The 14,839-nt window shown below is 54.6% G+C and overlaps 1 long non-coding RNA gene across 1 annotated transcript in view; it reads left to right on the top strand.

Moving 5' to 3' along the window:
* The window catches only part of LOC140406582 (uncharacterized), a 45,914-nt gene extending 36,785 nt beyond the window's left edge, over positions 1 to 9,129 (top strand). The window contains exon 3 of the long non-coding RNA XR_011939206.1: positions 8,713 to 9,129. This is a non-coding gene — a long non-coding RNA (uncharacterized lncRNA). The remainder of the gene's footprint in view (positions 1 to 8,712) is intronic.
* The last annotated feature ends 5,710 nt before the right edge of the window (positions 9,130 to 14,839 follow it).

Genomic DNA, 14,839 nt, shown 5'->3' with positions numbered 1-14,839 from the left:
CTTTACACTGTCCCCATCAAACACTCCCAGGACAGGTACAGCACGGGGTTAGATACAGAGTAAAGCTCCCTCTACACTGTCCCCATCAAACACTCCCAGGACAGGTACAGCACGGGGTGAGATACAGTGTAAAGCTCCCTCTACACTATCCCCATCAAGCACTCCCAGGACAGGTACAGCCCGGGGTTAGATACCAAGTAAAGCTCCCTCTACACTGTCCCCATCAAACATTCCAAGGACAGGTACAGCACGAGGTTAAATACAGAGTAAAGCTCCCTCTACACTGTCCCCATCAAACACTCCCCCGACAGGTACAGCACGGGGTTAGATACAGAGTAAAGCTCCCTCTCCACTGTCCCCATCAAACACTCCCAGGACAGGTACAGTACGTGGTTAGATACAGAGTAAAGCTCCCTCTACACTGTCCCCATCAAACACTCCCAGGACAGGTACAGCACGGGGTTAGATACAGAGTACAGCTCCCTCTACACTGTGCCCATCAAACATTCCAAGGACAGGTACAGCACGGGGTTAGATACAGAGTAAAGCTCCCTCTACACTGTCCCCATCAAACACTCCCAGGACAGGTACAGCATGGGGTTAGATACAGAGTAAAGCTCCCTCTACACTGTCCCCATCAAACAATCCAGGGCAGGTACAGCACGGGGTTAGATACAGAGTAAAGCTCCCTCTACACTGTCCCCATCAAACATTCCAAGGACAGGTACAGCACGGGGTTAGATACAGAGTAAAGCTCCCTCTACACTGTCCCCATCAAACACTCCCAGGACAGGTACAGCACGGGGTTAGATACAGAGTAAAGCTCCCTCTACACTGTCCCCATCAAACACTCCCAGGACAGGTACAGCATGGGGTTAGATACAGAGTAAAGCTCCCTCTACACTGTCCCCATCAAACATTTCAAGGACAGGTACAGCACGGGGTTAGATACAGAGTAAAGCTCCCTCTACACTGTCCCCATCAAACACTCCCAGGATAGGTACAGCACGGGGTTAGATACAGAGTAAAGCTCCCTCTACACTGTCCCCATCAAACACTCCCAGGACAGGTACAGCACGGGGTTAGATACAGAGTAAAGCTCCCTCTACACTGTCCCCATCAAACATTCCCAGGATGGGTACAGCACGGGGTTAGATACAGAGTAAAGCTCCCTCTACACTGTCCCCATCAAACACTCCCAGGACAGGTACAGCACGGGGTTAGATACAGAGTAAAGCTCCCTCTACACTGTCCCCATCAAACACTCCCAGGACAGGTACAGCACGGGGTTAGATACAGTGTAAAACTCCCTCTACACTGTCCCCATCAAACACTCCCAGGACAGGTACAGCACGGGGTTAGATACCAAGTAAAGCTCCCTCTACACTGTCCCCATCAAACATTCCAAGGACAGGTACAGCACGAGGTTAAATACAGAGTAAATCTCCCTCTACACTGTCCCCATCAAACACTCCCAGGACAGGTACAGCACGGGGTTAGATACCAAGTAAAGCTCCCTCTACACTGTCCCCATCAAACATTCCAAGGACAGGTACAGCACGAGGTTAAATACAGAGTAAATCTCCCTCTACACTGTCCCCATCAAACACTCCCAGGACAGGTACAGTACGTGGTTAGATACAGAGTAAAGCTCCCTCTACACCGTCCCCACCAAACACTCCCAGGACAGGTACAGCACGGGGTTAGATACAGAGTAAAGCTCCCTCTACACTGTGCCCATCAAACATTCCAAGGACAGGTACAGCACGGGGTTAGATACAGAGTAAAGCTCCCTCTACACTGTCCCCATCAAACACTCCCAGGACAGGTACAGCACGGGGTTAGATACAGAGTACAGCTCCCTCTACACTGTGCCCATCAAACATTCCAAGGACAGGTACAGCACGGGGTTAGATACAGAGTAAAGCTCCCTCTACACTGTCCCCATCAAACACTCCCAGGACAGGTACAGCATGGGGTTAGATACAGAGTAAAGCTCCCTCTACACTGTCCCCATCAAACAATCCAGGGCAGGTACAGCACGGGGTTAGATACAGAGTAAAGCTCCCTCTACACTGTCCCCATCAAACATTCCAAGGACAGGTACAGCACGGGGTTAGATACAGAGTAAAGCTCCCTCTACACTGTCCCCATCAAACACTCCCAGGACAGGTACAGCACGGGGTTAGATACAGAGTAAAGCTCCCTCTACACTGTCCCCATCAAACACTCCCAGGACAGGTACAGCATGGGGTTAGATACAGAGTAAAGCTCCCTCTACACTGTCCCCATCAAACATTTCAAGGACAGGTACAGCACGGGGTTAGATACAGAGTAAAGCTCCCTCTACACTGTCCCCATCAAACACTCCCAGGATAGGTACAGCACGGGGTTAGATACAGAGTAAAGCTCCCTCTACACTGTCCCCATCAAACACTCCCAGGACAGGTACAGCACGGGGTTAGATACAGAGTAAAGCTCCCTCTACACTGTCCCCATCAAACATTCCCAGGATGGGTACAGCACGGGGTTAGATACAGAGTAAAGCTCCCTCTACACTGTCCCCATCAAACACTCCCAGGACAGGTACAGCACGGGGTTAGATACAGAGTAAAGCTCCCTCTACACTGTCCCCATCAAACACTCCCAGGACAGGTACAGCACGGGGTTAGATACAGTGTAAAGCTCCCTCTACACTGTCCCCATCAAACACTCCCAGGACAGGTACAGCACGGGGTTAGATACCAAGTAAAGCTCCCTCTACACTGTCCCCATCAAACATTCCAAGGACAGGTACAGCACGAGGTTAAATACAGAGTAAATCTCCCTCTACACTGTCCCCATCAAACACTCCCAGGACAGGTACAGCACGGGGTTAGATACCAAGTAAAGCTCCCTCTACACTGTCCCCATCAAACATTCCAAGGACAGGTACAGCACGAGGTTAAATACAGAGTAAATCTCCCTCTACACTGTCCCCATCAAACACTCCCAGGACAGGTACAGTACGTGGTTAGATACAGAGTAAAGCTCCCTCTACACTGTCCCCACCAAACACTCCCAGGACAGGTACAGCACGGGGTTAGATACAGAGTAAAGCTCCCTCTACACTGTGCCCATCAAACATTCCAAGGACAGGTACAGCACGGGGTTAGATACAGAGTAAAGCTCCCTCTACACTGTCCCCATCAAACACTCCCAGGACAGGTACAGCACGGGGTTAGATACAGTGTAAAGCTCCCTCTACACTATCCCCATCAAACACTCCCAGGACAGGTACAGCCCGGGGTTAGATACCAAGTAAAGCTCCCTCTACACTGTCCCCATCAAACATTCCAAGGACAGGTACAGCACGAGGTTAAATACAGAGTAAAGCTCCCTCTACACTGTCCCCATCAAACACTCCCCGGACAGGTACAGCACGGGGTTAGATACAGAGTAAAGCTCCCTCTCCACTGTCCCCATCAAACACTCCCAGGACAGGTACAGTACGTGGTTAGATACAGAGTAAAGCTCCCTCTACACTGTCCCCTTCAAACACTCCCAGGACAGGTACAGCACGGGGTTAGATACAGAGTACAGCTCCCTCTACACTGTGCCCATCAAACATTCCAAGGACAGGTACAGCACGGGGTTAGATACAGAGTAAAGCTCCCTCTACACTGTCCCCATCAAACACTCCCAGGACAGGTACAGCATGGGGTTAGATACAGAGTAAAGCTCCCTCTACACTGTCCCCATCAAACAATCCAGGGCAGGTACAGCACGGGGTTAGATACAGAGTAAAGCTCCCTCTACACTGTCCCCATCAAACATTCCAAGGACAGGTACAGCACGGGGTTAGATACAGAGTAAAGCTCCCTCTACACTGTCCCCATCAAACACTCCCAGGACAGGTACAGCACGGGGTTAGATACAGAGTAAAGCTCCCTCTACACTGTCCCCATCAAACACTCCCAGGACAGGTACAGCATGGGGTTAGATACAGAGTAAAGCTCCCTCTACACTGTCCCCATCAAACATTTCAAGGACAGGTACAGCACGGGGTTAGATACAGAGTAAAGCTCCCTCTACACTGTCCCCATCAAACACTCCCAGGATAGGTACAGCACGGGGTTAGATACAGAGTAAAGCTCCCTCTACACTGTCCCCATCAAACACTCCCAGGACAGGTACAGCACGGGGTTAGATACAGAGTAAAGCTCCCTCTACACTGTCCCCATCAAACATTCCCAGGATGGGTACAGCACGGGGTTAGATACAGAGTAAAGCTCCCTCTACACTGTCCCCATCAAACACTCCCAGGACAGGTACAGCACGGGGTTAGATACAGAGTAAAGCTCCCTCTACACTGTCACCATCAAACACTCCCAGGACAGGTACAGCACGGGGTTAGATACAGTGTAAAGCTCCCTCTACACTGTCCCCATCAAACACTCCCAGGACAGGTACAGCACGGGGTTAGATACCAAGTAAAGCTCCCTCTACACTGTCCCCATCAAACATTCCAAGGACAGGTACAGCACGAGGTTAAATACAGAGTAAATCTCCCTCTACACTGTCCCCATCAAACACTCCCAGGACAGGTACAGCACGGGGTTAGATACCAAGTAAAGCTCCCTCTACACTGTCCCCATCAAACATTCCAAGGACAGGTACAGCACGAGGTTAAATACAGAGTAAATCTCCCTCTACACTGTCCCCATCAAACACTCCCAGGACAGGTACAGTACGTGGTTAGATACAGAGTAAAGCTCCCTCTACACTGTCCCCACCAAACACTCCCAGGACAGGTACAGCACGGGGTTAGATACAGAGTAAAGCTCCCTCTACACTGTGCCCATCAAACATTCCAAGGACAGGTACAGCACGGGGTTAGATACAGAGTAAAGCTCCCTCTACACTGTCCCCATCAAACACTCCCAGGACAGGTACAGCACGGGGTTAGATACAGAGTAAAGCTCCCTCTACACTTTCCCCATCAAACACTCCCAGGACAGGTACAGCACGGGGTTAGATACAGAGTAAAGCTCCCTCTACACTGTCCCCATCAAACACTCCCAGGACAGGTACAGCACGGGGTTAGATACAGAGTAACGCTCCCTCTACACTGTCCCCCATCAAACACTCCCAGGACAGATACAGCACGGGGTTAGATACAGAGTAAAGCTCCCTCTACACTGTCCACATCAAACACTCCCAGGACAGGTACAGCACGGGGTTAGATACAGAGTAAAGCTCCCTCTACACTGTCCCCATCAAACACTCCGAGGACAGGTACAGCACGGGATTAGATACCAAGTAAAGCTCCCTCTACACTGTTCCCATCAAACACTCCCAGGACAGGTACAGCACGGGGTTAGATACAGAGTAAAGCTCCCTCTACACTGTCCCCATCAAACACTCCCAGGACAGGTACAGCACGGGGTTAGATACAGTGTAAAGCTCCCTCTACACTATCTCCATCAAACACTCCCAGGACAGGTACAGCACGGGGTTAGATACCAAGTAAAGCTCCCTCTACACTGTCCCCATCAAACATTCCAAGGACAGGTACAGCACGAGGTTAAATACAAAGTAAATCTCCCTCTACACTGTCCCCATCAAACACTCCCAGGACAGGTACAGCACGGGGTTAGATACAGAGTAAAGCTCCCTCTCCACTGTCCCCATCAAACACTCCCAGGACAGGTACAGTACGTGGTTAGATACAGAGTAAAGCTCCCTCTACACTGTCCCCATCAAACACTCCCAGGACAGGTACAGCACGGGGTTAGATACAGAGTACAGCTCCCTCTGCACTGTGCCCATCAAACATTCCAAGGACAGGCACAGCACGGGGTTAGATACAGAGTAAAGCTCCCTCTACACTGTCCCCATCAAACACTCCCCGGACAGGTACAGCACGGGGTTAGATACAGAGTAACGCTCCCTCTACACTGTCCCCCATCAACCACTCCCAGGACAGGTACAGCACGGGGTTAGATACAGAGTAAAGCTCCCTCTACACTGTCCACATCAAACACTCCCAGGACAGGTACAGCACGGGGTTAGATACCAAGTAAAGCTCCCTCTACACTGTCCCCATCAAACACTCCGAGGACAGGTACAGCACGGGATTAGATACCAAGTAAAGCTCCCTCTACACTGTCCCCATCAAACAATCCCAGGACAGGTACAGCACGGGGTTAGATACAGAGTAAAGCTCCCTATTCACTGTCCCCACCAAACACTCCCAGGACAGGTACAGCACGGGGTTAGATACAGAGTAAAGCTCCCTTTACACTGTCCCCATCAAACACTCCCAGTACAGGTACAGCACGGGGTTAGATACAGTGTAAAGCTCCCTCTACACTATCCCCATCAAACACTCCCAGGACAGGTACAGCACGGGGTTAGATACCAAGTAAAGCTCCCTCTACACTGTCCCCATCAAACATTCCAAGGACAGGTACAGCACGAGGTTAAATACAGAGTAAATCTCCCTCTACACTGTCCCCATCAAACACTCCCAGGACAGGTACAGCACGGGGTTAGATACAGAGTAAAGCTCCCTCTCCACTGTCCCCATCAAACACTCCCAGGACAGGTACAGTACGTGGTTAGATACAGAGTAAAGCTCCCTCTACACTGTCCCCATCAAACACTCCCAGGACAGGTACAGCACGGGGTTAGATACAGAGTACAGCTCCCTCTGCACTGTGCCCATCAAACATTCCAAGGACAGGCACAGCACGGGGTTAGATACAGAGTAAAGCTCCCTCTACACTGTCCCCATCAAACACTCCCTGGACAGGTACAGCACGGGGTTAGATACAGAGTAACGCTCCCTCTACACTGTCCCCCATCAAACACTCCCAGGACAGGTACAGCACGGGGTTAGATACAGAGTAAAGCTCCCTCTACACTGTCCACATCAAACACTCCCAGGACAGGTACAGCACGGGGTTAGATACCAAGTAAAGCTCCCTCTACACTGTCCCCATCAAACACTCCGAGGACAGGTACAGCACGGGATTAGATACCAAGTAAAGCTCCCTCTACACTGTCCCCATCAAACACTCCCAGGACAGGTACAGCACGGGGTTAGATACAGAGTAAAGCTCCCTATACACTGTCCCCACCAAACACTCCCAGGACAGGTACAGCACGGGGTTAGATACAGAGTAAAGCTCCCTTTACACTGTCCCCATCAAACACTCCCAGGACAGGTACAGCACGGGGTTAGATACAGAGTAAAGCTCCCTCTACACTGTCCCCATCAAACACTCCCAGTACAGGTACAGCACGGGGTTAGATACAGTGTAAAGCTCCCTCTACACTATCCCCATCAAACACTCCCAGGACAGGTACAGCACGGGGTTAGATACCAAGTAAAGCTCCCTCTACACTGTCCCCATCAAACATTCCAAGGACAGGTACAGCACGAGGTTAAATACAGAGTAAATCTCCCTCTACACTGTCCCCATCAAACACTCCCAGGACAGGTACAGCACGGGGTTAGATACAGTGTAAAGCTCCCTCTACACTGTCCCCATCAAACACTCCCAGGACAGGTACAGCACGGGGTTAGATACATAGTAAAGCTCCCTCTACACTGTCCCCATCAAACACTCCCAGGACAGGTACAGCACGGGGTTAGATACATAGTAAAGCTCCCTCTACACTGTCCCCATCAAACACTCCCAGGACAGGGACAGCACGGGGTTAGACACAGAGTAAAGCTCCCTCTACACTGTCCCCATCAAACACTCCCAGGACAGGTACAGCACGGGGTTAGATACATAGTAAAGCTCCCTGTCTCACTCTCTCCACTGGTTTTTCTGTCCAGTTTTGTATTCAGGGATATGATTTATAGGAGGATGTTCTCCACTCACTGATGTCTTTAATTTGTTGGGGATATTGAGGGCTTATCTGGACCATCTTCAGAAGTAACATTTCCTCCCCATCTCTCTCTCCCTCCCTCCCGGTCTCTCCCTCCCACCGGTCTCTCCCTCACTCCCCGTCTCTCCCTTTCTCCCCGTCTCTCTCTTCCTCCCCGTCTCTCTCTCCCTGCCTGTCTCTCTCCCTCCCCCCCATCTCTCTCTCTCTCTCTCCCTCCCCGTCTCTCTCTCTCTCCGTCCCTCCCTTCCCGTCTCTCTCACTCCCTCCCCCCCGGTCTCTCTCTCTCTCTCTTCCTCCCCGTCTCTCTCTCTCTCTCCCTCTATCCCCGTCTCTCTCTCTCCCTCCCCGTCTCTCTGTCTCCCTCTCTCCCCATCTCTCTCTCTCTCCCCCCGTCTCTCTCTCTCTACCTCCCCGTCTCTCCCTCTCTCTCCGTCCCTCCCTCCCCGTCTCTCTTTCTCTCTCTCCCTCCCTCCCTCCCTCTCTCCCCATCTCGCTCTCTCTCTCTCCCTCCCTCTCCGCCTCTTTCCCTCCCACCCCGTCTCTCTCTCCCTCCCTCCCTGTCTCTCTCTCCCTCCCTCCCTGTCTCTCTCTCCCTCCCTGTCTCTCTCTCCCTCCCTCCCCGTCTCTCTCTCTCCCTAACTCCCCATCTCTCTCTCTCCCTAACTCCCCATCTCTCTCTCTTTTCCTCCCTTCCTCCCTCCCTGTCTCTCTCTGTCCCTCCCTTCCTCCCCGTCTCTCCCTCCCTCCCTTCCTCTCTCTCCCTCCCTCCCTTCCTCTCTCTCCCTCCCTCCCTTCCTCTCTCTCTCTCCCTCCCACCCCGTCTCTCAGGTATATTTGACAAGCGGTACCGTGCTGCCTGTACCCGCTTATCCAGCTCCCGGGGCTCGGAGCAGCTCAAACAGGAACGTGTCCTGCCTCCGAGTGCGAAGGCCATCGACTGTCGGAAAACCTTTGGAGCGCTGTTGGAATGTTGATCCAGCCGGTGCCGGGTTTTGAGTGGAGGCCACTGTCCGAATTTCTCCCGTGTACATAGATTTTCCGTTGGAAATTGCACTGCGGGTGTCGCACCCACGGACACCCTGTAAATATGATAGTATTTAACACTGGGCAATGTGGCGAGACAGCCAGGAGTGGGAACTGGGTCGGGGCAAAACAGACCAGCGGCCGGGAAGAGGAAATATTGTTTCCGGTTGGAATGTATGATCCCGTCGGAAAGTTTGGTTTGGGGCGGTGGAGGGTGGGACGGTGGGGTTTAGTGTGTGACAGTGTTGGGGGGGGGGGGGGATCGCCACGCTCTCGAGGGCCACGGAAAGGCATTTCCCCATCGTGGCCACCAGTCCCGGGTTTGGTTTGTCATTGTGTTAAATCCAGGCTTCGGGTGGAGAGGGAGCTGGGGGTCTGGTCCTGGTGAGGGGGCGGGGGATCCCGACAGTGCAGGAGGAGGCTATTCAGCCCTCTTGCCCAGGTCCGTGCCCCCCCCCCCCACCCACCCAAGGACGGCACAAGGACTGGAGGCATTCCCAATGCCCAGCTCAAATTGCTGGGCCAGGGGGGAGCACTGCACGTGATGGCACACCTGCTCCCCACACCTGCCCTCACGCTCCACTCCCCCCCGGGCCCGTGTCAGCCGGGGGGGGGGGGGGGGGGAGGTTTTGCAGGACACCCGTCTCACTCTGAAGGTGCCCCCGTGGTTTATAAGACTTTAGTTCCCTTTGTTTCGGACGGTACTGGTCCATGTTCAGGATTTAGGTTCTGCAGCAGCCTGTGCGTCCGTGAAGTCTCTCTCTCTCTCCCACTCTCTCTGTCTCTCTCTCTCTCTCTCTCCCACTCTCTCGGTCTCTCTCTCTCTCTCTCTCCCCCACTCTCTCTGTCTCTCTCTCTCTCCCTCTCTCTCTCTCTCTGTCTCTCTCTCGCTCTGTCTCTCCCACTCTGTCTGTCTGTCTCTCTCTCCCACTGTCTCTGTCTCTCTCTCGCTCTCTCTCTCTCCCACTCTCTCTCTCTGTCTCTCTCTCTCTCTCTCTCTCTCCCACTCTCTCGGTCTCTCTCTCTCTCTCTCTCCCCCACTCTCTCGGTCTCTCTCTCTCTCCCTCTCTCTCTCTCCCACTCTCTCGCTCTCTCTCTCTCCCACTCTCTCGGTCTCTCTCTCTCGCTGTCTCTCTCCCACTCTCTCTGTCTCTCTCTCCCACTCTCTCGGTCTCTCTCTTTCTCTCCCACTCTCTCTCTCTCTCTGTCTCTCTCTCTCTCCCACTCTCTCTGTCTCTCTCTCTCCCACTCTCTCTGTCTCTCTCTCTCGCTGTCTCTCTCTCTCTCTCCCACTCTCTCTGTCTCTCTCTCTCTGTCTCTCTCCCACTCTCTCTCTCTCTCTCTCCCACACTCTCTGTCTCTCTCTCTCTCTCCCTCTCTCCCACTCTCTCTGTCTCTCGCTCTCGCTGTCTCTCTCTCTCTGTCTCTCTCTCTCTCTCTCTCTGTCTCTCTCTCTCTCCCACTCTCTCTGTCTCTCTCTCTGTCTCTGTCTCTCTCTCTCCCACTCTGTCTGTCTGCCTCTCTCTCTCTCTCCCACTCTCTCTCTCTCTCTCCCACTCTCTCTCTCTCTGTCTGTCTCTCTCTCTCTCTCTCCCACTCTCTGTGTCTCTGTCTCTCTCTCTCTCTCTCTCTCCCACTCTCTCTCTCTGTCTCTCTCTCTCTCTCCCACACTCTCTGTCTCTCTCTCTCTCTCTTTCTCCCACTCTCTCTGTCCCTCTCTCTCTGTCTCTCTGTCCCTCTCTCTCTCTCTGTCTCTCTCTCTCTGCCGCAGCGGCCGGGGGGAATGCCTGCCTGTGGGAACAGTTACACAGGCAGGCAGAATGATCCCCGGCCTGGCGGGGGAAGCAATGAGGCTCGAGCCGTGGAGCCCTGGTCAGGTGGTGATGGGTGGGTGGGTGGGGGGGGGGTGCGGGGAGCGGGGTGGCCCCTGAGGGCGAGATGGGTCCTCGGAGACTCCAGCTGTGATTGGTGGGGGTGGGTGTGTGGTCCTCCGCAGAGACACAGACAAGGCTGCCTGTCGCGGTATCTGCCCTTCCACCCGGAGACGACAGACACTAAGGGCAATTTATCATTGGCCAATCCACCTGACCTGCACGTCTTTGGACTGTGGGAGGAAACCGGAGCACCCGGAGGAAATCCACGCAGACACGGGGAGGATGTGCAGACTCCGCACAGGCAGTGACCCAAGGCGGAATCGAACCTGGGACCCTGGAGCTGTGAAGCAATTGTGCTAACCACTGTGCTACCGTGCCGCCCCGGTACTGGGGTACAGGGTTCCCCCATCTCTCCTGAAGGTGCTGAAGTTCAGCTGGTGCCCTGTCAACGTTCAACATGCTTCCTGTGTGAGAGGGTGGGGGGGGGGGGGGGGTACTGACTGCTGAAACTGTGCTTATAGCTGCAAATAAACCAGCCATGTTGCTGCTGCCGTTATTTATGGTGTAAATATTCCTTCAGCGGACACTCTGCTGGTGGAGGGCGAGCACGCGTGAGTGTGTGTGTGTGGGGGGGGAGGTTTGTGAGCAATGCACTGGGTACCAGGCTCTGTCCCGACACAGCGACGGCACCAGGGTAATCACCCTGCCAATTGCTGTTTCCACTGAGTATCTGGACTCTCCCTCTCCCTGTCCTATCTCTTCCCTTGGGATCGGCTCCGTCAGGATAGGAGGGGGAGTCTGTACCCCAGTGAGAGTCAGCACCTTCAGGAGGGGACCCTGTATCCCAGTGAGAGTCTGCACCTTCAGGAGAGGAGGGGCAGTCTGTACCCCAGTGAGAGTCAGCACCTTCAGGAGGGTCCCTGTATCCCAGTGAGAGTCTGCACCTTCAGGAGAGGAGGGGCGAGTCTGTACCCCAGTGAGATGCAGCACCTTCAGGAAAGGAGGGGGAGTCTGTACCCCATTGAGAGTCAGCACCTTCAGGAGAGGAGGGGGAGTCTGTACCCCAGTGAGAGTCAGCACCTTCAGGAGAGGAGGAAGAATCTGTACCCCAGTGAGAGCACCTTCAGGAGAGGAGCGGGAGTCTGTACCCCAGTGAGAGTCAGCACCTTCAGGAGAGGAGGGGGGAGTCTGTATCCCAGTGAGAGTCAGCACCTTCAGGAGAGGAGGGGAGTGTGTACCCCAGTGAAAGTCAGCACCGTCAGGAAAGGAGGGGGAGTCTGTACCCCAGTGAGATTACGCACCTTGAGGAGAGGAGGCAAGCTGTACCCCAGTGAGAGTCAGCACCTTCAGGAGAGCAGGGGGACCCTATACCCCAGTGAGAGTCAGCACCTTCAGGAGAGCAGGGGGACCCTGTACCCCAGTGTGAGTCAGCACCTTCAGGAGAGGAGGCAAGCTGTACCCCAGTGAGAGTCAGCACCTTCAGGAGAGCAGGGGGACCCTATACCCCAGTGAGAGTCAGCACCTTCAGGAGAGGAGGGAGAGTCTGTATCCCAGTGAGAGTCAGCACCTTCAGGAGAGGAGGGGAGTGTGTACCCCAGTGAAAGTCAGCACCGTCAGGAAAGGAGGGGGAGTCTGTACCCCAGTGAGATTACGCACCTTGAGGAGAGGAGGCAAGCTGTACCCCAGTGAGAGTCAGCACCTTCAGGAGAGCAGGGGGACCCTATACCCCAGTGAGAGTCAGCACCTTCAGGAGAGCAGGGGGACCCTGTACCCCAGTGTGAGTCAGCACCTTCAGGAGAGGAGGCAAGCTGTACCCCAGTGAGAGTCAGCACCTTCAGGAGAGCAGGGGGACCCTATACCCCAGTGAGAGTCAGCACCTTCAGGAGAGCAGTGGGACCCTGTACCCCAGTGAGAGTCAGCACCTTCAGGAGAGGGAGTCTGTACACCAGTGAGAGGCAGCACCTTCAGGAGAGGAGGGGGGAGTCTGTTCCCCAGTGAGAGTCAGCACCTTCAGGAGAGATGGGGGAGTCTGTACCCCAGAGAGAGTCAGCACCTTCAGGAGTGGAGGGGGAGTCTGTACCCCAGTGAGAGGAACGGGATCTGTACCCCAGTGAGATGCAGCACCTTCAGGAGAGATGGGGGAGTCTGTACCCCAGAGAGAGTCAGCACCTTCAGGACAGGAGGAGGAGTCTGTACCCCAGTGAAAGTCAGCACCTTCAGGAGAGGAGGCAAGCTGTACCCCAGTGAGAGCACCTTCAGGAGAGGAGCGGGAGCCTGTACCCCAGTGAGAGCACCTTCAAGAGAGGAGTGGGACTGTACCCCAGTGAGAGTCAGCACCTTCAGGAGGGGGGAGTCTGTACCCCAGTGAGAGTCAGCACCTTCAGGAGAGGAGGGGGACCCTGTACCCCAGTGTGAGTCAGCAGCTTCAGGAGAGGAGGGGGAGTCTGTACCCCAGTGAGAGTCAGCACCTTCAGGAGAGGAGGGGGAGTCTGTACCCCAGTGAGAGTCAGCACCTTCAGGAGAGGAGGGGGAGTCTGTACCCCAGTGAGAGTCAGCACCTTCAGGAGAGGAGGGGGACCCTGTACCCCAGTGAGAGTCAGCACCTTCAGGAGAGGAGGCAAGCTGTACCCCAGTGAGAGTCAGCACCTTCAGAGCAGGGGGACCCTATACCCCAGTGAGAGTCAGCTCCTTCGGTAGAGGAGGGAGAGTCTGTATCCCAGTGAGAGTCAGCACCTTCAGGAGAGGAGGGGAGTGTGTACCCCAGTGAAAGTCAGCACCGTCAGGAAAGGAGGGGGAGTCTGTACCCCAGTGAGATTACGCACCTTGAGGAGAGGAGGCAAGCTGTACCCCAGTGAGAGTCAGCACCTTCAGGAGAGCAGGGGGACCCTATACCCCAGTGAGAGTCAGCACCTTCAGGAGAGCAGGGGGACCCTGTACCCCAGTGTGAGTCAGCACCTTCAGGAGAGGAGGCAAGCTGTACCCCAGTGAGAGTCAGCACATTCAGGAGAGCAGGGGGACCCTATACCCCAGTGAGAGTCAGCACCTTCAGGAGAGCAGGGGGACCCTGTACCCCAGTGAGAGTCAGCACCTTCAGGAGAGGGAGTCTGTACACCAGTGAAAGGCAGCACCTTCAGGAGAGGAGGGGGGAGTCTGTTCCCCAGTGAGAGTCAGCATCTTCAGGAGAGGAGGGGGGAGTCTGTTCCCCAGTGAGAGTCAGCATCTTCAGGGGAGGGGAGTCTGTGCCCCAGTGAGAATCAGCACCTTCAGGAGTGGAGGGGGAGTCTGTACCCCAGTGAGAGGAGCGGGATCTGTACCCCAGTGAGATGCAGCACCTTCAGGAGAGATGGGGGAGTCTGTACCCCAGAGTCAGCACCTTCAGGACAGGAGGAGGAGTCTGTACCCCAGTGAAAGTCAGCACCTTCAGGAGAGGAGGCAAGCTGTACCCCAGTGAGAGCACCTTCAGGAGAGGAGCGGGAGCCTGTACCCCAGTGAGAGCACCTTCAGGAGAGGAGTGGGACTGTACCCCAGTGAGAGTCAGCACCTTCAGGAGGGGGGAGTCTGTACCCCAGTGAGAGTCAGCACCTTCAGGAGAGGAGGGGGACCCTGTACCCCAGTGTGAGTCAGCACCTTCAGGAGAGGAGAGGGAGTCTGTACCTCAGTGGGAGTCAGCACCTTCAGGAGAGGAGGGGGACCCTGTACCCCAGTGAGAGTCAGCACCTTCACGAGTGGAGGAGGAGTCTGTACCCCAGTGAGAGTCAGCACCTTCAGGAGAGGAGGGGGAGTCTGTACCCCAGTGAGAGTCAGCACCTTCAGGAGAGGAGGGGGACCCTGTACCCCAGTGAGAGTCAGCACCTTCAAGAGAGGAGCGGGAGCCTGTACCCCAGTGAGAGTCAGCACCTTCAGGAGGGGACTCTGTTCCCCAGTGAGAGTCAGCACCTTCAAGAGAGGAGGGGGAGTATACCCCATTGAGAGTCAGCACCTTCAGGAGGGGACCCTCTACCCCAGTGAGAATAAGCACCTTCAGGAGAAGAGGGGGTGTCTACCCCAGTGAGAGTCAG

Source organism: Scyliorhinus torazame, unplaced genomic scaffold (genome assembly GCF_047496885.1).
Source record: "Scyliorhinus torazame isolate Kashiwa2021f unplaced genomic scaffold, sScyTor2.1 scaffold_672, whole genome shotgun sequence".
In the NCBI taxonomy this organism is placed as follows: Eukaryota; Metazoa; Chordata; class Chondrichthyes; order Carcharhiniformes; family Scyliorhinidae; genus Scyliorhinus; species Scyliorhinus torazame.
The sequence above is the reverse complement of the archived record's forward strand: the minus strand, read 5'-3'. Positions and strand labels throughout refer to the sequence as shown.